The sequence below is a fragment of the Capra hircus genome, chromosome 9 (genome assembly GCF_001704415.2).
Source record: "Capra hircus breed San Clemente chromosome 9, ASM170441v1, whole genome shotgun sequence".
In the NCBI taxonomy this organism is placed as follows: Eukaryota; Metazoa; Chordata; class Mammalia; order Artiodactyla; family Bovidae; genus Capra; species Capra hircus.
Genome location: NC_030816.1, coordinates 32,292,391 through 32,317,018, shown reverse-complemented (window position 1 = coordinate 32,317,018; position 24,628 = coordinate 32,292,391). Strand labels below are relative to the sequence as shown.

At 37.7% G+C, this 24,628-nt stretch overlaps 1 protein-coding gene across 1 annotated transcript in view; it reads left to right on the top strand.

Annotated features, from left to right (window-relative positions):
* The window catches only part of LIN28B (lin-28 homolog B), a 115,678-nt gene that overhangs the window by 28,265 nt on the left and 62,785 nt on the right, over positions 1-24,628 (top strand). The window lies entirely within an intron of this gene.

Genomic DNA, 24,628 nt, shown 5'->3' with positions numbered 1-24,628 from the left:
CAGTCCAAGGGACTCTGAAGAGTCTTCCCCAACACCACAGTTCAAAAGCATCAATTCTTCATCCCTCAGCTTTCTTTACAGACCAACTTTCACATCTATACATGACCACTGGAAAAACCATAGCCTTGACTAGACGGATCTTTGTTGGCAAAGTAATGTCTGCTTTTTAATATGCTGTCTAGGTTGGTCTTAACTCTCCTTCCAAGTAGCAAGTGTCTTTTAATTTCCTGGCTGCAGTCACCATCTGCAGTGACACACCTGCAAAAGTCTGACACTGTTTCCCCATCTATTTCCCATGAAGTGATGGGACCAATGCCATGATCTTAGTTTTCTGAATGTTGAGCTTTAAGCCAACTTTTTCACTCTCCTCTTTCACTTTCATCAAGAGGGTCTTTAGTTCTTCTTTGCTTTCTGCCATAACGGTGGTGTCATCTGCATATCTGAGGTTATTCCTATTTCTTCTGGCAATCTTGATTCCAGCTTGTGCTTCATCCAGCCCAGGATTTTTCATGATGTACTCTGCATGTAAGTTAAATAAGCAGGGTGACAATATACAGCCTTGATGTACTCCTTTTCCTATTTGGAACCAGTCTGTTCTACTGCCAGTGTAGAAGTTGGGGCTGTATCAATTAATAAAAGGGATTAATGACATATCTGTGCCTTCCTTCTTTGTGTGAAATAAAGATACAAATGTTTGGATCACAAGAAGCTTATCTCCTTTTTTTTTTTAAGGAACAAGTGTATATTGGCTTGTGGTGGAAACACATTTATTGTATCAGTAAATGCATAAAATTCAATATGACCTGTATAAGTGCAGAAACTAAAAATGGCTTAGTTTCTGATAATGGAGACTTTTTAGTTAATATGTGATTTGAACAAGATTAAAAGGTAGAAGTAAAAAGCATTATATAATTATATATGTGTAACTGCCATCAAGAATATACCTGAACAATAAAAAAAAAACAAATTAGATAAATGATCTTTAGGCAGCAAGGAGCATGGTATATCATGTGTTGAGCTGGGGCATCTTAGTAAAGGGGGTGTTAGAAAAGATTAGAGTTTTTGCTTTATGATCTGGGAAAGTGGTCAAGGAAGTTGAGATTTGCTCTGGAATGGATGCTATGAGAAGAAAGGAATCATTCTATGGTGGCTATCTAAATAATACTTTTCTAGAAGGCAGGAAGAACAGAGTGTAGCTATGACTGGAATTGTTAAGGAAGCATACAGATTAGCCAGAAAAAGGGAGTGTTTGATCGTTTCATTTAGACAGTGATTTTGTTTCTTGTTTTGGTTTCTGTTCAGATAACGTCAGAGTGGCCTTGTCTGGTGTTGGTGTTCTGAAATCATTTGTGTTGAGAATACAGTGTTATGCTCTGCACACTGTAGCATAGCTATGAATGCCAAGCCAGCATCCCAGAGCCTGACTCAGAGTGACAGGCCCGCCCCCAGCTGTCGGGCACTGCTTATATCTTTCTCAGTCTGTAACAGTAGTAAGAGGAGAAGAGAATTTAGCAAAGGCATGGTTCACTTCAATTCAGTTCAGTCTCTCAGTCGTGTCTGACTCCTTGCAACCCCATGGACTGCAGCACACCAGGCCTCCCTGTCCATCACCTACTCCCAGAGTTCACTCAAACTCATGTCCATCGAGTGGGTGATGCCATCCAACCATCTCATCCTCTTTCATCCACTTCTCCTCCTGCCTTCAATCTTTTGCAGCCCCTAGAGTCTTTTCCAATGAGTCAGTTCTTCACGTCAGGTGGCCAAAGTATCGGAATTTAAGCTTTAGCATCAATCTTTCCCATGAATATTCAGGACTGATTTCCTTTAGGATGAACTGGTTGGATATGCTTGCAGTATAAGGGACTCTCAAGAGTCTTCTCCAACACCATAGTTCAAAAGCATCAATTCTTCGGTGCTCAGCTTTCTTCACAGTCCAACTCTCACATCCATACATGACTACTGGAAAAACCATAGCCTTGACTAGACAGAACTTTGTTGGCAAAGTAATGTCTGCTTTTTAATATGCAGTCTAGGTTGGTCATAACTTTTCTTGCAAAGAGCAAGCATCTTTTAATTTCATGGCTGCAGTTACCGTCTGCAGTGGTTTTGGAGCCCAAAAAGATAAAGTCTGTCACTGTTTCCACTGTTTGCCCTTCTATTTGCCATGAAGTGATGGGACCGGATGCCATGATCTTAGTTTTCTGAATGTTGAGTTTTAAGCCAACTTTTTCACTCTCCTCTTTCACTTTCATTAAGAGGCTCTTTAGTTTCTCTCTGCTTTCTGCCATATGTGTGGTGTCATCTGTACATCTGAGGTTATTGATATTTCTCCCGGCAATCTTGATTCCAGCTTGTGCTTCTTCCAGCCCAGTACTCTGCATACAAGTTAAATAAGCAGGGTGACACTATACAGTGTTGACGTACTCCTTTCCCAATTTGGATCCAGTCTGTTGTTCCATGTCCATTTCTAAGTGTTGCTTCTTGACCTGCATACAGATTTCTCAGGAGGCTCGTCAGGTGGTCTGGTATTCCCATCTCTTTCAGAATTTTCCACAGTTTGTTGTGATCCACACACAGGTAGAAAAGATAGAAAGGCATGGTAGGAAAGATAAATGTTGGATGACATTAGGAATTACTCTAGTAAATTTGTAGTTGGAGTACAATAAGGATAGTAAGATTAGGAGGGTTGGAAGGGTAAGGAGAGACCATTGGTGAAATGTTTTAAATGATCAGCTTAGAATATAGTTCAGGTAGATTCCTAAATCAGGTCGTGGTGTGATGAAAGTGAATGTTTGTGGACAATTCAATTGCTTTTGAAATTATTAAATGTCTAATAATGATTTTAATGACCATTTCACCTTGCCTCTACCTTAAAATAACTCTTTTTATTAAAAATACTTGTCCCTATACTATCTTGCACTTTTATAGTTATAATTTTATATTCTAAACTTTAAAAAGTTTTTGCTCAGTGCACCATGATACTGCATCCTTACCTTTTTTCATGGCATCCAGTCCCATCACTTCATGGCAAATAGATGGGGAAACAGTGGAACAGTGAGAGACTTTATTTTTCTGGGCTCCAGAATCACTGCAGATGGTGATTGCAGACAAGAAATTAAAAGACACTTGCTCCTTAAAGGAAAGTTATGAGCAACCTAGATAGCATATTAAAAAGCAGAGACATTTGCCAACAAAAGTCCGTCTAGTCAAGGCTATGGTTTTTCCAGTGGTCATGTATGGATATGAGAGTTGGACTATAAGGAAAGCTGAGGGATGAAGAATTGATGCTTTTGAACTGTGGTGTTGGAGAAGACTCTTGAGAGTTCCTTGGCCTGCAAGGAGATACAACCAGTCCATCCCTAGGAGATTAGTCCTGGGTGTTCACTGGAAGAACTGATGTTGAAGCTGAAACTCCAATATTTTGGCCACCTGATGCAAAGAGCAGACTCATTTGAAAAGACCCCGATGCTGGGAAAGATTAAGGGCAGGAAGAGAAGGGGACAACAGAGGATGAGATGCCTGGATGGCATCACCGACTTAATGGACATGGGTTTGGGTGGACCCTGGGAGTTGGTGATGGACAGGGAGGCCTGACGTGCTCTGGTCCATGGGGTTGCAAAGAGTCGGACATGACTGAGTGACTGAATTGATTGATTACTTTTTTGAAGAAGATCATTTCAATAGTTTTATGTGAGGCTATCAGTTTTCTCAGAAAGGGAGAGACAGTAAAAACAGTGATATAGGGAAATAGCAAACATTTTAGAATAAGAACTAACAAGCCTCTATTACAGATAAATGGAGTAAAGGAAGAGAAGAATAAAAAATTTTGAAGCCTCGACGATGACAAACGTGAAGTATAGCTTCACAGGTGGCGCTACTGGTAAAGAATCCATCTGCCAATGCAGGAGCCTCAAGAGATGCAGGTTCAATCCCTGGGTTGGCAAGATCTCCTGGAGGTGGGCATGGCAACCACTCCAGTATTCTCGCCTATAAAATCCCATGAACAGAGGAGCCTGGTGGGCTATAGTCTATGGACTGGCAAAGAGTCAGACATGACTGAGCAACTGAGCACACTGTATTTACCACAGTTCAAAAACATCAATTCTTCATCCCTCAGCTTTCCTTATAGTCCAACTCTCATATCCATACATGACCACTGGAAAAACCATAGCCTTGACTAGACGGACTTTTGTTGGCAAATGTCTCTGCTTTTTAATATGCTATCTAGGTTGGTCATAACTTAGTTTCTTTGTTAAATAATAGAGTATCAACAAAAGTAATATCCACCAATGCTATTTTTGTTAAAATACCTTGAAAATTTCAAGCTATGCCTGATTATCAAAATGTGTTTTTAGTTAAAAGATTTTACATTTGATGACAATGAGAAGAATATGATGGTGGTAGAATTTGCTAGTGCTAAGAAGTTCATACTTACACTGAACTCAGAATTTGTAATCTGTGTGTGGCTGGGTTCACATCCCATAAAAATTAGTCTCAGAGCATTAGTGAAGGCTGACATGTAACGGGTTTCGATGCCTAGCATCCCCATTAGTGTTGGTATTCATTGGAAGGAACACTAGCCTTTCATCCTTAATTTATTCCCTGGTGCCTATTTGATAAGGTGGTTTCTTTAGATGCCTTTGAAAAACTGTCTTATTTAAACACACTAATAAACTGAGGACAGAAAGTTTCCATTATTGGAGAAGTCTGGTTGTTCAAAGAATTATTTTAAATGTTTTTATACCATAAAACATGAATAATTTTTTATCCACCTGATTTGTTTAAATTATATTTAGAATAGTTTTAGATACAGTACTGTTATACAAATCAAACCATAGTATAACAGAATATTGAAGTTCATATGTCTAATTCCTGGATCATAATTTTAAAAGTGTTTCATGTTGTAAAAATTAATAAGTAAAGAAGTTGGAAATGGTTGAAGTTCACTGCAGTACAATTTATTGTATAATTCAAGTCCTGAGACTGCATTCATAAAGTTCAGAAAAAGAAGGATGTAAAATTAACGTTTTGTCATTTTATTTAGATTATTCGATGTTAAACTTTAGCTGGAAACATACTTAACAACGAACATACCTTAAAGTTGTTTAGGGTTAGATTTACTTTATCTAATTTTACTCTTAGTATAATAATTTATGTTTAAATTATAGATAGCAATAATGACCAAGTAATTATTTGTGACTTAAAACTTTTTTGACTGTCACCACTTATATTTAACTGCCTTTTGCTCTCCAACTGTGCCAGCTGTGTCATGTTACAGCTGCATGTATAAAAAATTAATTTCTTCTTGCTCATTCATTTCCTCTTAGAATCCAGTATTATTAATCATTCACTGACATGGACACTTAAAGTCAGTTTTTAATTTAGATGACCTATCGTTTATAAAAGTAGTGAGCGATTTAATGAGTGAAATCTTTTATTCCAAATATATTTTAATTCCATATGCTACAGTGTAGTTACACATTGGAGTCATATACATTTATATAAAGTGCATAAATCAATATAGAATAGGATAAACCAGATTATATTATGCATGACCATGAATCTTTTTTTTTTTTACTTTATTTTACTTTACAATACTGTATTGGTTTTGCCATACATGACATGAATCCACCACGGGTGTACATGCGTTCCCAAACATGAACCCCCCCTCCCACCTCCCTCCCCACAACATCCCTCTGGGTCATCCCCGTGCACCAGCCCCAAGCATGCTGTATCCTGCATTGGACATAGACTGGTGATTTGATTCTTATATGATAGTATACATGTTTCAGTGCCATTCTCCCAAATCATCCCACCCTCTCCCTCTCCCTCTGCGTCCAGAAGTCTGCTCTATTTTAATTTTTACATAGATTTAAAAAGCTTATAGAAACTTGTTAGGAAATTAAAAGGAAAGTTGCAGAATAAAACTATTTGCAATGCAGAGGGAGAAGTTTACTATCTTTGCAGTATAAAGGAGTCTTCTGACTTAGTAAGAAAACACAAGCATCCTTGTAAAAATGGGCAAAGGACAGGAACATAGAAATTCATAAAAGTATATATAAAAATTAAGTTTAAAGCAGCATTTAATGCATTAAAGTTTGGCAAATTTTTATTATTTTAATGATCACACCTGATGTTAGTAAAGTTGCAGAGAAATGATCAGTTTCATTTACCTCTGGCAGAGATACATGCTGATACAATTTCTAGGGTATAATCTGATGATACGTGTCAAAAATCTGTGAGGATGGATGTACACAAATGTTTTTATCATAGGATCTTTTTAACTTTTATTTATTTATTCCACCTGGCATACGGAATCTTAGTTGCCCCATTAGGGACTGAAGTTCTCCCACCAGGGACTGAAGTTCCCCCACTAGGGATGCTTACCCTCTAGTGGAAGTATCTTTTGGGTCTTTTTATTTTTGGCTATGCAGTGTTTCTCACAGAGGGTTTTAGTTCCTTGACCAGGGATTGAACTTGCTTTGGAAGTGCAGAGTCTTAACCAAGGGGCTGCTGGGGACGACCCTCTAACGCTTTTTATAACAAAACATTACAAGCAATTAAATGTTCATTATGTAATTATATTATGAACACCCACATAATGTAATACTGTGTAGCCAGTTTTATAAAATGATGTTTTCAAACTTAGATTGTTCAAATGTGTTCGGAAGTGCCCTTGATTTCTTTGGAGGAAGTTTGAGGACCCCGAAGAGGAGGAGGCAGAACACGACCTCATTCTGCTTCAACCACATCAGCTTTGTCTTACTTGTTTTTGTTTTTGTTAAAGTATAAGTGACTTAAGATATTTATTTCAGATGTACAACATAGTGATTCAGTATTATATACTACAGAATAATCATCACAATACATCTAGTCACCACCTGTCCTTAAAGTCATTACAGTATTGTTGACTGTATTCCCTTTGCTATACTTTTTTCCCTCTGGCTTATTTATGTTATAACTGGAAGTATATAGCTCTTAATCTCTCATCTCTTTTGCTCATCCTTCTCTCCTCTATGGCAGCCATCACTTTATTCTCTGTATCTACGAGACTGTTCCTGTTTTTTTATCTTTGTCTGTTTTGTTTTTTCGATTCCACATATAAGGGAGATGGTACTGAATTCATCTTTCAGTGTCTGACTTACTTCACTTAGCATAATACCATCTAGGTCCATGTATGTTGTCTCAAATGGCAAAATACTATACATTATTAGGGCTGAGTACTATTTCATTGTGTGTGTGTGTGTGTGTGTGTGTGTGTGTGCGCGCGCACACACCACATTTCCTTTATCCATTTATCTGATGATGGACACTTAGGTTGCTTCCATATCTTAGCTGTTATCAGTAAGGCTGCAGTGTGTATAGGGGTACATATATCTTAATGAATTAGTGTTTTTGTTTTCTTTAGAAATACTTTGAAGTGGAATTGTTAGATCATATGGTAGGGTTTTAATACAAAAGTTTCAAATAAGAGTCTGTCTGAAGAAAGGGTAGTCCATGTGCAGCTTTAGAAGGTTCAGTGCAATGAAAAGTTCCACATGTTACTGCTAAATGAAGAATAGTAGTGTGAAAGATTGGGTTATAGTAACATTCACTGTTTGAAAAAAGTCAAATCTCTTGTCTATCTATGCCTATGGAAAAAATGATGATGAGTAACAAAATGATTTTTAAAATGATAGCAGTGGTATGATGGAATTTCAGGTGATTTTTACTCTTTTTTGTAGATTTTATATTTTTATAAAATTAATGTTCTAATTAAATTTTTATTTTATTAAATTTATAAAAATTACAGGTACTACTTGTGATAAGAAAAAAGGCAATAGCAATTACTTATACTTTTAAAATGTTATTAAATTTACATACACTTTTCCCTTAAATGTGCATGTGGTCAGAACTAGTTTTGGCCTCGTTGGCTAGCTATTCATGAGAACTTTATTTATATAATAGATGGTATGTTGTAACTGAGTTTCTCTTTCATTACTATTTTTAATTGATAAAATGGTTTAAGTTTAAAGAATATATAAGGGCAATAAATAGAACTTGGATTAAAAATATGTATTAAATTAAAAACAGAAAAAAAATGTTTCTTTACCCAAGAATAATAGCAACTAATTATAAGATCTACTATATGCCATGTACTGTTCTAAGTGGTTGACATATATTAACTCATAGAATTCTTATAATAACTCAGTTTAGGTACTCTTATTATATACTGAGAGCTTAAGTAATATGACCAAGGTCATATTCAGACTACATGGGTATATCTTCTCTTGTTTTCAAAGAATTCAAAATATATAAATGTACTGACATGTTTGTATATATTTTATATTTTGTTTGAACGTTCAGTTTGTTTTTTAATACTTATTTATTTAGCTGTGCCAGGTCTTAGTTGTGGCATGTAGAATTCAGCTCCCCAACCAGGGATTGAATCCAGCCCACTGCATTGGGAGTGCAGAGTCCTAGTCTCAGACCATCAGAGAAGTCTAAAGATTTTCCGTGTTTTTATCTCATCCTGTTAGAAACGTTTAAAACCTGCTGCTGCTGTTGCTTCACTCATTGCCACTATCTATGCAGAAAGGAAATTAAGAGGATCTTCTAAGTCAATCAATGCCCATTCTTGTTAAAACATTTTTGAAACCTGTCTTTGGTAGGTGTGGCCCTGAGTTACTGTGTTTGCTTTAAAGTAAGTTGAGCACCACACTTATATAGAAATGTATGATGTCCATATACTGTGCCTCTGGGACATGTATAAGTCATTTGTCCTTGTAACATACACAAATCAGTTTTTTATATTTGAAGATGGCATTTCTTTTAGTATTGTTTCCTGGTCCAGACTTCCCACTGTCAGTGAGATTTATGCCTGACTTATTTATAGTAGTAACTGATTGTCTTGAGCATTCACATACTCTGTTATCTGTGATCCTGTGGGCCTTCACAAAGCTAGGTAAAAAAAGTTGGGAGAGATCCAGGTGCATTTAGACACCAGTCATTTCTATGGATGTGCTTTTTCTCAAGAAGAGATCATTCATTTCCAAAATTTTAAAAATTACGAAGATTCTAAGGGAAAATGGGACATGTGTAAGAGAAAGGAAGAATTATTAACTAGGGCAATGAAGTATTCAGAACAATTGGATAGGGAAGACAGGAGAATATAAATTTTGGGCTAAACATGCTAGTGAAAATATCATGGATACTGAAACAATATTACTGAAAGATGATAAGCTAATTGTAGAAATATTGTATCCCTATCCAGTGTTCTTGCCTGGAGAATCCCAGGGACGGGGGAGCCTGGTGGGCTGCCGTCTATGGGGTCGCACAGAGTCGGACATGACTGAAGCGACTTAGTAGTAGTAGTAGTAGTATGAATAAAAGGGATATATGAGCCCTTCTCTAAGATTTTCTTGATAATAAAAAAAGAACATATTCCGAGCTGGAAATTGATTTTTTAGCAAGTATTTAAACAATAGAGGAAAAGGGGAGGAAGGATAAAATACATAGCACATCATAAATTAATGAAGCCCTTGCTTAAAATTACATCTTTTTCTGTCTGATTATTTGGAACAGTTTGTTATAATGTATAGATTGTATTGTGGCATACCTGGGGCATTGCTGTACATATATCCAGTGATTTATCCAGTAAAAGAAAAGAGTTGTGGAACTTGTTTCATGCCTGGGAAGATCCCCTGGGCTTTGTGACCCTTCTGTGATCATTGGAGCAGGCTGGACACTTGAAGAGATCCTCTGATTTTTTTAGAGGAGGAGGGTTTGTTCATTTTTTTGCCCAACCTTGCACCAGCCATAAAGATTTTTTCCCACGATAAATAATACCCCACAATCTGATACATTGCTTGGAAAATGAAAGTGGTCAGGCAGTTTATAAAGAAATTTCAAAATAATCTATCTTATGGTCATACCTATGTTCATTCTTCTACATGAATAGAACTGAACTGTATAGTTATCTAGGGAATTCCCTGGTGGCCCAGTGGTGATGGCTGTGCTCTCAGTGCTGAAAGCTTGGGTACAATCCTTGGTCAGGGAACTAAGAACCCACAAGCTGCCCTGTGCAGCCAGAAGCAACAACAGAAACCTCAATCAAATAGTATAGTGATCAGTTTCCAAACCTCCTTTGTAAAGTACCTATCAGATTTCTGACATAATTCTAAAATTGCCCTGTTAAAGATGGCAGTCACTAACCTGAGTGGCTATTTAAATTGAAAGTAGTACAAATTACAAAATATTTGGTTCCGCAGTTACACTGACAGCATTTCAAGTGCTCAGTAGCCACATGTGGCTAGTTAACAGCTACCATTTTGGATGGCTGAAATATAGAGAATTTTTATTATTGCATAAAATTCTGTTGGTCAGCATTCCTCTGGAGGATATATGTTTTGAGGCAGTCTTTGATTTTGCTTTACCTGTAGCTTTTAAAGTGTAGGTTTATTGATGAGAAACCATTGTGTTTTTTCAAGTTGAGCAGATGTTGTTCTTGTAACTTTGATGGTATATTACACTGGCAGTGGAATTGTGAGTTAGCTAACTCTACTATAGGGGAGTTTCATTCAAGTTAATCAGTAATGGAGATTCACAGTATTAAGCTGTAAAACAAAAAGTTGAGCTTGTGGGAAAAAGCATTATGTAGGTAGTAAAGAACACTAACTTTGAAGACAGGAAGTGTGATCTTGTCTTAGCTTTGCCACTAACTAGTTCTAAGACTTTAGGCATTTAATTTTCCAAAGTTAATTTGCAATTTAATTTCTTTATCTCTGTATTATAGGTTTGAATAAAATATTTTTAACATCTTTTTTCTTATAATATTAAATTCTGGGCCCTTTGTTCCCTCAGATATACTTTTGATCAAAGACCTGATGGAAGAGGTAGTGCAAAGAGAAAAAGGTATTGATGAAGCTGTTAAGAGAACCTGGCCTTGTTCACAGTCATCTTAGGAAAGAGCAGTTAGAAACCACCAAACCACTGCCCAAGAATATGAGAAGGGCTCTGTTGGTCTTAAGTTCTAGCAGTTCACCCTAAAATATTGTGTTCACTCCTTCTGCCTAAAATCTTTTGTTTTTTTAAAACCTTCTTTTTTAAAAAAACTTTTCAATTGGTATTGGCGTACAGCCAATTAACAATGCTATAATAGTTTCAGCTGGACAGGAAAGGGAGTCAGCCATACATATACATGTATCCATTCTCCCCTAAACTCCCCATCCACCCAGGGTACCACATAGCATTGAGCAGGGTTCCCTGCGCTATACAGTAGCTCCTTATTGGTTATCCATTTTCAGTATAGCAATATGTACATGTTGATCCGTCTAGTCAAGGCTATGGTTTTTCCAGTGGTCATGTATGGATGTGAGAGTTGAACTGTAAAGAAAGCTGAGCGCTGAAGAATTGATGCTTTCGAACTGTGATGTTGGAGAAGACTCTTGAGAGGCCCTTGGACTGCAAGGAGATCCAACCAGTCCATCCTAAAGGAGATCAGTCCTGAGTGTTCATTGGAAGGACTGATGCTGAAGCTGAAACTCCAGTACTTCAGCCACCTCATGCGAAGAGTTGACTCATTGGAAAAGACCCTGATGCTGAGAGGGATTGAGGGCAGGAGGAGAAGGGGACGACAGAGGATAAAATGGCTGGATGGCATCACTGACTCGAGGGACATGAGTTTGAGTAAACTCCGGGAGCTGGTGATGGACAGGGAGGCCTGGCGTGCTGTGATTCAGGGGGTCACAAAGAGTCGGACACGACTGAGTGACTGAACTGAACTGAACTGAACATGTTGATCACAAACTTCCTAAAAACCTTCTCATGCAGATCTGGATTTTGATAGCATTTCCCCTGATCAACAACTGTGTGACTGTGAGCAAGTTACATAACCTGCTGTCTCCATTTCCAGCTGGATGGGTGAAATGAAGTGGTATCTCTTGGAACTTGCAGTCAATTCAGAGGGAAAGACACATTATTATAGTAAGAGAGGGAAAGTCTATTATACATATGTGCCAGGTATTTTAAAACAGAAAGGAAGGTTGTCGCCTGAGACCTGGCCAAGGTAGAGAATAGAGTAGTGGAAGAGTATTCCAGGTAGAGGAGAGTGCTCATGGACACTGGGATGCAAGGTAAGTAGGTGAAACATTGAAAAGGATTAGAAGAATGTGGTATGACTTAAGCCTGGGAATACAAGCAGAGGCTAGAAATTTAAAGGACCAAGAAGTTTAAACTTCATGCTGAACCCTGCAGGGGTACACTGAAAGTTTCAAGACTGGATATGTGAGCATCGTTGTGAAGTATGAGGAGAGAAGGAACAAACCCCCAAGACATTCATTCTTGAAGCAATGTGGAGAATGGCTTAAAAGCAAAGAGACCAAGTAGGAACCTATTAATCCAGTTAAAGTGAGATATGAGGAAAATTCATATTAGGAAAATGGGGGGAAAGGAGCTGATGCTTATAAGTGTTAAATAAAATATGAGTTGGTGACTGGTTGATATGGGGGTTGAGGGAGATGGATGTCTCTGTGTGAAGCAACTAGATGGATGATGGTCAGTTTTCACTGGGTAAGGAAAACAGTGGAGAAGGCAATGGCAACCCACTTCAGTACTCTTGCCTGGAGAATCCCATGGACGGAGCGACCTGGAAGGCTATAGTCCATGGGGTTGCTGAGAGTTGGACACGACTGAGTTACTTCACTTTCACTTTCCACTTTCATGCATTGGTGAAGGAAATGGCAGCCCACTCCAGTATTCTTGCCTGGAGAATCCCAGGGACAGAGGAGCCTGGTGGGCTGCCGTCTATGGGGTCGCACAGAGTCGGACACGACTGCTGCGACTTAGCAGCAGCAGCAAGGAAAAAAGTGATGTGACTGGTGGGGTAACACAGTGTGTGTCTCATAGGCTATATCTCTGAACCAGACTGCCTGGTCTGAAATATTAGCTTTGCCATTTATTAGCTTTGTGGTGCAGGACTGGTTACTTTGCCTGTTTCTTTCATTAGATTCATTTTCACATGGGTTAATATGTGTAAAATGCTTAGAATAATACTTGGCAAGTAATCATTGTATGTATTTGCTGTTATTATTCATGGAGGATACAAATTAGTTAATTTTAGACATAGTAGGGAGTTGTTATTCAGTCACTCAGTCATGTCTGACTCTCTGTGACCCCATAGACTGCAGCAGGCCAGGCTTCAGAGTCCTTCACTATCTCCCAAAATTTGCTCAAACTCGTGTCCATTGAGTCAGTGATACCATCCAACCATCTCATCTTCTGTTGTCCCCTTCTCCTCCTGCCTTCAGTCTTTCCCAGCATCAGGGTCTTTTCCAATGAGTCGGCTCTTCACATCCGGTGGCCAAAGGATTGGAGCTTCAGCTTCAGCATCAGTCCTTCCAATATATATTCATGGTTGATTTCCTTTAGGATTGACTGGTTTGATCTCCTTGCTGTCTAAGTGACTCTCCAGAGTCTCCTCCAGCAACACAATTCAAAAACATCAATTCTTCACCACTCAGCCTTCTGTATGGTCCAACTATCACATCTGTACGTGACTGCTGGAAAAACCATAGCTTTGACTATATAGACTTTTGTTGGCAAAGTGATGTCTCTGGTTTTTATACTGTCTAGGTTGGTCATGGCCCAAGGAGCAAGTGTCTTTTTATTTCCTGGCTGCAGTCACCATATGCATTGACTTTGAAACCCAAGAAGAGAAAGTCTGTCATTGTTTCCATTTTTTTCCCCATCTATATGCCATGAAGTGATGGGACCCAATACCATGATCTTCATTTATTTGAATGTTGGGTTTTAAGCCAGGCTTTTCACTCTGTTCTTTTACCTTTATCAAGAGGCTCTTTAGTTCTTCGCTTTCTGCCATTAGAGTGGTATCATCTAGATATCTGAGGTTGTTGATATTTCTCCCAGCAATCTTTATTCCAAGTTTGCGATTCATCCAGCACGGCAGTTTGCTTGGTGTACTCTGCATATAAGTTAAGTAAGTAGGGTGACAATATGCAGCCTTGACATACTCCTTTCCCAATTTTGAACTAGTCCATTGTTCCATGTCCACTTCTAACTTGCTTCTGGACCTGCATACAGGTTTCTCAGGAGACAAGTAAGGTGTTCTGGTATTCCCATCTCTTTAAGAATTTTTCGCAGTTTGTTGTGATCCACACGGTCAAAGGCTTTAGCCTAGTCAGTGAAGCAGAAGTTTTTCTGGAATTCCCCCTTGTTTTTAAATGAGAGTTATTATATAAGTAGTAGTTGAAATTAGTGGAATATAGAAACTCTTCCAGGGGAAGCAGATACAGTGAGTATAAGGCCACAGTGTGGTTCCAGGGAACTATGATAATTTACAAGTCAAGGAAGATGGGCTTATGGGTATCACTAAAGGGGAGTGACTGGAGGCATAAAGAAGAAAATTAGGCCTTCAGATCCTGGATACTAAGGGCAGTGAGGGAATGATTGATGTCAAATGCTGTAAAGCTGACAAAATACGATAAAGACTAAAGATTGAAGAGTCTGCTGGATTCACAGTGAGAGCAGTTCTGTAGAGTTTAGGGCAGAGGTCACTTTACCAAGACCTGAGGAATAAATGGATGAAGATACAATGGAGATGGTGAGTTTTCATCTTTCTCCCGCTCTCTTTCACTGATTTTTTAAAAATTAATTTTATCAAAATAATAGTTAAAAGATCAAATGGTTGAAAAATGAAATAGTTCTGTTAGGCTTAGTAGGTAAACAATGAAAAGCAATCCTGTGTTCCATTCCTCCTCATCCCACTTCCTTTTTCTAGAGGAAATGAAACAAAATTGTCCAGCTGTTTCTTCTGGAATTGACTGCTGTGTTTCATAATATTTCTTTAGCTTCTTAGATATTATCTGTAGACTTTCTACTGCAGAAAATTACCTTTACCTCCTCAGTCCTCAAAAAAAAGTTTAGTACAATTTTTGATTAAAGAAGTATTTAGTAGTATTGTAGTGCATGAAAGTTAAGATAGGAATCACAGTGTACTGTGATTTTTTTTCCCTTTTTTTAAAGCAGTTTTTAGAGCTCATAATTGTTTTTTCCTTTTTCTTAATTTTTTATGTATACATCATTACTATGTCTCCAAAATATTCAACAGAACTGGAAAGCTGCTCTGTAGCTTCAGACATCTCAGATCATTTGCCAGTTTCATTTCATTTTTCTTGGAGCATTGCTCCTGAAGTTTGCCACACTCTTGCTCCAGTCTAAACTCTATTCTATGAAGACTTACTGGATAGCTCTTGTCCCTATGCTTTTAAAAAAAAAACTCATTTTGTGAAATTTTTTGCCTCTTTACTATTTCTGGAACTCATATCATCAGCTTTCTTGGTTTTATCCCATGCCTGGATGGAGCACATCCTTAAACTGCTTCCTAAGAAAGAGTAAAAAGGAGGTAAATATTTTAAGACTCCACATGTCTGTTAGTTTGGCTAGGTATAGAATTCATATGGAAATAGTATCTCCTCATATTTGCAAATATTTTTCTGTCATGTTCTAGTGTCTGTTGTTGCTGTTGAAAAGTCAGGTGCCAGTCTGATACTTACCCCTTTTTATGAGATTCCACCTTTCTTTTCTTTCTCCCTAGAAACTTTTAGGCCACTCCCCTCTCACCAACATGGGTTGTTCTGAGGTTTCAGAGATTATTTCCGTATGGAAACTCATGCCCTTCTGTTACTGAAACTATTCTTTAAGTCCTTGCCTCCTTTCTTCTTTCTTTCTTTCTGTAATTCCTACAGGTGGATACTGTATTTAAATTTTTTCACTATTATTGCCCATCATTTTTTGTCTTTATGCACTTTTGGAGTATTTAATCAGATTTCTAACACTTCTGTTGAATTTTCAGGATCTCTAATCACATATTTAATTTCTGAGAGCTCTTGTTTTCAGGAGAACTCTAACTTGTTTTATGAATGCAATATAATCTTTTGTGTATCTGAGGATGTTAATTGCAAATTTTTAAAGCTTTCTTCTCCCTATTTGCCATGTTTCCTTCAGACTCTTTTTTTCTGTTTGCCTACGTTGACCTCTTTCTCCCATGTTGAAAGCACCGTGATTCTTGGCTGTCCATTCTTAAGAATGACCAAGATGTTTTGTTATGCGACAGTTTCACTGAATGCCTTGACACCACATGGCATGGATTGCCTTCTAGTATAATTTTGTTTTCTCCCACTTGCCAGCCTGTGAGATAATGGCAGATACTTTTAGGTTTGGGGTATGGTTACAACTCAGTTTCCTTTTTCTATACCACAGAGGAAAATCTATGTTTTGATGACAGACAACCTCAATTTTTTCGTGACATATACAATTAAAGTTTTTTTCTCTTGCATGTACAGTGTGGTCGGCAGGACCTTGTACTCATGATCCTCACTTCAGGGCTCAGGCTAATGGAGGTGTATCATGAAACTTCCTTCTCTAATTGACGAGGCAGGAGTGGGTAATACAGCAGATTGTGCACTAGCCCTTAAAAGTTCTACCCAAAGTTATGGAAGTCATTTCTACTCACATTTAGTTGGCCAAAGCTAGTCACATGGCCATGCCTAATTTAAAAGACAGTGGTGTACAAGCCTATGGTTTGTACTGAGGGAGAGAACAACCAGAATGTTTGTAATAGCTATAATGGCTATCACAATGGTATTCCACTTATGTATGTTCTTTAATTTCTTTATGCTCTTGCATTTTCATGGATTGTACTATAGATCTCTCTTTCAAGAATGGGATGCCTAGGCTTCCCTGGTGGCTCAGTCGTAAAGTATCCTCCTGCCAGTGCTGGAGATGCAGGTTCGATCCCTGATCTGGGAAGATCCCATATGTCTCAAAGCAGCTAAGCCTGTGCGCCACAACTACTGATGAATATATGCCCTAGAGCCTGGCAAGCTGTGACTACTGAGTGCACAGGCTGCAGTTGTTGAAGCCTGAGTGACCTAGAGCCTGTGCTCCGCAACAAGAAAAGCCACGGCAATGAGAAGCCGCCCACACACTGCATCTAGGGAATAGCCGCCAGTCACCACAATTAGAGAAAAAAACCATGCAGCAAGGAAGACCCAGCACAGCCAAAAATAAACGAATACTTAAAATTATTTTTAAAAAAGAGAATTGTCCAGTCGCTCAGTCACGTCCAACTTTTTGCGACCCCGTGGACTGCAGCACTCCATGCTTTCTTGTCCTTTACTATCTCCTGGAGTTTGCTCAAACTCACGTCCATTGCATCGATGATGCCATCCAACCATCTCATCTTCTGTCATCCCCTTCTCCTCTTGCCTTCAGTCTTTCCCAGCATCAGGGTCTTTTCTAGTGAGTCTGCTATTCATCTCAGGTGGCCAAAGGATTGTAGCTTCAGCTTCAGCATCAGTCCTTCCAGTGAATATTCAGGGTTGATTTCCTTTAGGATTGACTGATTAGATCTCCTTGCTGTCCGAGGAACTCTCGTGAGTCTTTTCCAACACCACAGTTCAAAATCATCAATTCTTCAGTGTTCAGCTTTCTTTATAGTCCAACTCTCAGATCCATACATGACTACTGGAAAAACCATAGCTTCAAAAGACGGACCTTTCTTGGCACAGTAATGTCTCTACTTTTTAATATGCTGTGTAGGTTGGTCATAGCTTTTCTGCCAAGGAGCAAGCGTCTTTTAATTTCGTGACTGCAGTCACTGCCTGCAGTGATTTTGCAGCTCAAGAAAATAGTCTATCACTGTTGCCATTTCCCCCCCATATGTTTGTCGTGCAGTGATGGAATCAGATGCCATGATCTTCATTTTTTGAATATTGAGTTTTAAGCCAGCTTTTTCACTCTCCTCTTTCACCTTCATCAAGGGGCTCTTTAGTTCCTTTTTCCTTTCTATCATTAGGGGTGATGTCATCTGCATATCTGAGGTAATTCATATTTCTCCCCCCAATCTGATTCCAGCTTGTGCTTCATTCAACCTGGCATTTCACATGATTAACTCTGAATATAAGTTAAATAATCAGGGTGACAATAAACAACCTTGACGTACTCCATTTCCAATTTTGAACCAGTCCTTTGTTCCACGTCTGGTTCTAAGTTTTACTTCTTGGCCTGCATACAGGTTTCTCAGGAGGCAGGTAAGGTGGTCTGTTTTTCCCATCTCTTTATAAATTTCACAATCTGTTGTGATCCACATGATCAAAAGCTTTAGCCTAGTCAGTAAAGCAGAAGTAGATGTTTTTCTAGAATTCTCTTCCTTTTTCTATGATCCATGGATGTTGACAATTTGATCTCTGGTTCCTCTGCCTTTTCTAAATCCAACTTTACATCTAGAAGTTTTTGGTTCACATACTGTTGAAGCCTAGCTTGAAGGATTTTGAACATTACCTTGCTAGAATGTGAAATGAGTACAATTGTGCAGTAGTTTGAACATTCTTTGGCATTGCCGTTCTTTCGGATTGGAATGAAAATTGACCTTTTCTAGTCCTGTGGCCACTGCTGAGTTTTCCAAATTTGCTGGCATGTTGAGTGCAACACTTTAATAGCATCATCTTTTAGAATTTGAAATAGCTCAGTATGAAAAGGCATAAAAAAGAGAATCTGTCTAAAGTTCCCTTACAGCTTCAAAGTCTATGGATGTATGACTTGCAGACTGCTACTCACCCCTGACAACTTGTTGAAAATTACTGTGTTCAAAAAATGTTGTAAAAATAAACCCACTAATATGCTATTGAAGATAGGAACTACTTTCCTCAAAAGCAGTTTATTTTTTTCAAGATTCAGACGCTTGAGAGAATGGTAGGACATTTTTGTTTCTGTGTTGAGTGACTGGCAGTATTTAACAGCTGCCTTGATTCTTGAATTATAAACATCCAACTGGGGGTTTTAAACAACCAGATACCTTGGTTAACTTAAATGGTCTTGGTTGAAAATAAACATGTATTTAAAAAATACATATCTTGTTAAAAATTATATTATTCTATCTTATCATTTAAAAAAATACTTCAAATATTTTACTACCTTTTCAGTTAGATAAATTTTTTTTTAATCTAACCTTCATTTATTTTGTGCTTTATGTTCAAACTTTGTTGTAATTTTACTGCTCATGTTATCTTTGTAAGCCCAGGGACACTGCAGCACCACATGCTAACCCAGTAAGCTTTTTCCTTGTCCATGACTGTTTTTCCAAAATGCTCCGCTTAATACTTTTTAAAGAAATGATAGAATTTTGTTTTCCAAACCACTAAGTTGTTTAATTTCCTTTAAAAATGAATTAACAGCTCTATTTTCATTGTTTTAGAAAATGATATAGCATCTTGACAGTGACCATACAAACACTTTGTTCAGCCTCATTATTTGAAATATATGTATATTTGATCACATTTTATTTTCAAAAAGGAATATGCCAACATGAAATAATGTTATAATATTTTCTTGCCTTTAAATGATGATTTATGTGAAAGATTTGGACACTGTTCACATAGTGTAAACGATTGACCAGTTTGTTATCAGTATAATGGAAATGTGTTTTGCCTTAATTCTAAACAGACTCAACATATTTTTTAATTATTATATTTTATTCAAGTATAGTTGATTTGCAATATTTATTGTGTTAGTTTCAGGTGTACAGCAGAGTGATTCGGGTATATTATTTATGTATATACTTTTTCACATGTATTTTTAAATGTCCCACTTTTAGGGAAGAAATAGAAAATTCTTTTTAACTTTAAAAGTAGTTATTTTCAGCTCACATCGCATTGATATTCAACTCAGTGAAGTGAAGTCGCTCAGTCGTGTCCGACTCTTTGCGACCCCATGGACTGTAGCCTATCAGGCTCCTCCGTCCATGGGATTTTCCAGGCAAGAGTGCTGGAGTGGATTGCCATTTCCTTCTCCAGGGGACTTTCCCGACCCAGGAAACGAACCCGGGTCTCCCGCATTGCGGGCAGATGCTTTACCGTGGGAGCCATCAGGAAGGAACTCAGAGGAACACTTAAAATACAGCAAAGCTTGTTATGTGTTCACTCCTTAATGCACAGCTGACAGTTCACGTTATATGGCTGGGTCTCACCATATTTGTATATGCCTCACGCGCTTTAGAAGTGACTGCTCTTATTTTTTTGTGAGTAGCCTTGAGCAAGTCAGAAGCTTTAATGAAAGAGCAATACAAGGCTGTACTATTTTAAATCAGAAGCCCAAGTTTTAATACATGCACTGAAATATACTAGTTGAAACTTCTGAAATCTGCATGCCCCCCACCCAAATGTGTAAAGCTAGTGGCACTGAGGAATATGTTAAGACGTCCTACTGACTTAATTTAAGTGTATATTATGATTGTTGCAAGTTATAGATCTTTACAGAGTTAAAAATGATAATTAAAAATAGAAATTCGAATCAATTATTGTAGAATCACTGAAGTATTTCTCTAAATTCCAGAGTTTTTTCAGTAACAAAGTTTAAGAGTCATTCTTTCAAAGGGCCTCAGATGGGGGTAAGTAAGGGGAGTTGTGGAAAGCCTTAGTTACTGATTTTTTTTCTGCATTGGATAAACCTAGAAAGAAAAGTTCGGAGTTTTTGTTATCGTCTGTGCAGCTTGAGAATTCCCTAATTTTTTGCTTAGCTCTAAAGGGAAAGTGGATGTGCTTCTTGTTGAATCATCTTCTCTGCTACCCATCCCTGCCAGTGTTCATTGTACTAAAAGGTGAATAGCGTATTGTTCTCAAACCTAAATCAGCTCCATGCAGAAACTGCCTTGGAGGAAAGGAGCAAATGTCACTCCTCTCAGAATATATGCTAAAATGGAGAGCAGTATTCCTCTCTCAGTTGTCCTCTTCAGGTTCAAGATCTCTTCCGTGCTGTTGTCTAAATCACCTTCCTGCTGCCTTTCAAATTCAGGCAGCAGCCCAGAATGTAGAGTCTGAAAATAATTCCGCTAATTCATTCCAAGTTCTTACATTGATTTATTCTCAGTTCTAATCATGTTTATATTCATTATTTCTTACTCATCTTTCCTTTCTCCCCACCATCCACCTCTCCCCTTTTCCAATTATACAAGTAATATAGAATGGCAGGTTTTGGGGGGAGCTGTGCTGGGTCTTCATTGCAGTGTGTGTGCTTTCTCTAGTTGTGGCATGTGCGATCTTAGTTCCCCAGCCCGATCATATCGGAGTCCCATGTAGATTGGCAGGTGGATTCTTAACCATTGGACCATCAGGGCAGTCCCTAAAAATGTCAGATGTTGAAGTCACTAGAATATTTAATTTTCTAAAATTAGAGGGTAACCACCAATATAGTGCCATATACAAACTGGTCTTATTAAATGCCTTATAAATATAATAATGATAACTTTAATTTCAACTTAATACTTTAAAGCAGTTTTAAGAATGGCAACATATCTCTCATTCAAAGTATCTATCAAAGATGTATTTATACAATATTTTTAAATGAAAAATTTGAAATATACAAAAAAGTTGAAAGAATTTTAACAGTAAACCATTATATGTAATATCTAGATTGTACAGTTAGCATTTTCCTAATTAGTTTTTTTCATTTAACTCTACATCTTTTAAGTATGGATCTATTAATCTGTCTTTTTAATGTGTTTCAAAAGAAGTTGCAAATATCGATGTACTACTCCCTGAATCCTTCAGCATGCAGATCATTAACTAAAGTTCGGTGTCTGTTTTGAGTAAAAACTGATATACAATGAAATGCACAAACTGTAAGTGCACCATTCAATAACTTTGACAGATGACTACATTTTTGTAACCGGAGCCACTTTTAAGACGTTAAGCATTATTATTGCTCCAGAAGGATCCCTTATGTCCTTCCTAGTCAATTCTGTACTCTTTTTGTATAGATCTACTTTCACTCAGTACCATTGGGAGACACTTTTCTCGTGGTTTCTTAGGTTGCTGCCTGTTTTATGTGTGAGGCACTGACACACTTTTGTTCTTGGCTATATTTTCAAGAATACTTATATAAGCAAATAGCCTTGGAACATAGAGACAGATGTTTCCTTCCAGTGTAAAGGGCAATGCTCACTGCCCATTATAAAAATTCAGGTTCCCTAAGGTCAGTGTTTCTCTCTCATAATGCAACCCATGGTATATATGTTTTATTTGACCTCTCTCACATCACCCTGTAGGAATAGGGACTTATTGAACCAGCATAAAGAGGCTGATAGTCCTGGTTACTACTGTTGGTCTGAATAATAAACTGTTCTTTGTGTGTGAATCTGTAGTACTATGCCTTCTGCCATAATCTGAAATTTTAGCAGGCTAATTTTTTAATTTGCATTTGAGGTAAAATCAAAGACCCTTTATAGTTCTTGACAAGTATTGTGATGTGTACACTAGTAGTTCATTTCTTTTTTATTTCTCAGTATTGTTCTGTTGTATATACACTGCACTATTTATTTATTGGTTCTTTCACTGAAGGATAAAAAAAGGATACCGTTTCTAGGTTTTAGCTATTATGGATAAACCTGTTATAAACGTTGGCATACAAATCTTTGGGTGGACATGTTTTCATTTCTCTTGGGTAAGTACGTAGGAGTGAAATACTGGGCCATATGACAGGCGTATGTTTAAGTCTATTAAAAATTGCAGAAGTTTTTTCCGAAGTAGACCTACCATTTTTACTCCTACCTACAATTTATGATAGTTTAACTGTTGCATAAGATTCTGACTCCAATTTAGATTTGTGGATTTTTTGACCATACTACCAAGCAATTCTGTGATACCAACTGGGTGTACTACATTCAACTCAATTCTGACACTCTTTCTGGAGATAGCATCATAACCCACAGGTTAAAGGCTTAGTCCTCTCAAACTGCAACCCCCTCTTCAGATGGCAGTTGCAAGCCCACCATGTCATTTGCGCTCCTGACCTAATGACTGTTAGATTAGAGACTCCTATGACCCTCTCTCTGGTTTTGATTAATTTGCTAGAGCAGCTCCCAGAGCTCAGAGAAACATTTTACTGATTAGATTTCTGTTTTATTATAAAAGAGTATCAATAAGGAGCAACTCAGTGGAAGAGATTCATAGGGCAAGATGTGTGGAAAGAGGGACAGATCTTCCCTGACCCTCGTCAGGCACACCGCTCTCCATCACCTCTTCGTGTTCATCAAACCAGAAGCTATTAGAACTCAGTTATTTTGGTGTTTATAGAGGTTTCAATATAAAGGCATGACTGATTAAACTATTGTCCACTGGCAACTGAACTCAATCTCTAGCCCAACTTCCATCCCCAGAGGTTGATGAGAGGTTGGGGAGTGAAAGTTCCAACCCTCTTATCACAGAATTGGTTTCCTTGGTAACCAGCCCCCGCCCCAGGATGCTATCCCAAAGTTACCTTATTAACATAAGACACCTTAAATAAAATCAAAGGTTTTTAGGAGCTCTATGTCAGAAATTGGGGTGAAGACCAGATATATTTCTACCTCTCCCTGCCCCTTTCTTGTTGCGGTGGCTGGGACCTCCATCCAGCACAATGTCTAATACAGGTGTTGAGAGTGAGCACCCTTGCTTAGCCCCAGTCTGAGAAGGAAAGTGTTCAATACTTATTCAGTTAGATTTTGCTATAGGTTTTTCATACATGTCATTTAATGGATTGGGATGTCCTTCTGCTGCTAGTTTGCTGACAATTTTTGTTGAGTTTTATTTTATTTTCAGTTACTGTTTTCTCTTTCAGCTGTTAAGTCCTATTTTTCGAAGAACTGTCCTTTTCTCCTGGGTCTCCAATTTTATTGGCAATCTTTTATTCATGACATCCTTTATTCTTTCAATTCTTTCAAGGCTCTAGTTCTTTGGTTCCTTCTTTGAGTAATGTTGTTCTAATTTTTTCTTATTAGTCTACCTAAAGGTTTATCGGTTTTATTGAAAGCCCTGACTTTTGAGTTTCTTAGTTTTCTCTATTTTTTCCTGTTATATTGATTTATGCTCTTAGTATTTTTTTCATTTACTAACTTTGGATTTTCTTGTTTCCTTGATTCTTAGGTGAAACTCTATGACACTGATTTGAGACTTCTCTTTTATTTCTGATACAAGCATTTAAATCTATAGGTTTTTCTCTATGGATGGTTTTAACCACATTCTACAAATTTTGCTATGTTGTATTTTTCATTTTCACTCATATAAAACATTTTCCTAATTTGGGGGGATTTCTTCTTTACCAGTTTAATCAAAAGTATCTTGTTTACTTACAAATATTTACATTTACTTACTTTTCTATTTTTTAATTAATATTGTTTTCTATTTAATTGTTTTGATGTGAAATCTCTATAAGACTCTGTAAGATCATCTAAAATGAATTGAGACTCTTTTTTTGGTAAATGGGCCATATGGAATTGTAGAGAATTGTATCTTATAATCAATTGATGTAGTTTATGTATATATGTATGTATGTATGTGACCTATCTATATCTATCCATATAATATTTGTATATCCATATTTATGGGTTTCCCTGGTGGCTCTTTACCCTAGTGGTAAAGAATCTGCCCGAAATGCAGGAGACCTGGGTTTGATCCTTGAATTGGGAAGATTCCCTGGAGAACGGAATGGCTACCTGTTCCAGTACTCTTGCCTGGAGAATTCCATGGACAAAGAAGCCTGGCAGGCTACAGTCCATGTGGTTGCAAAGAGTTGGGCATGACTAAGTGACTCATACTTC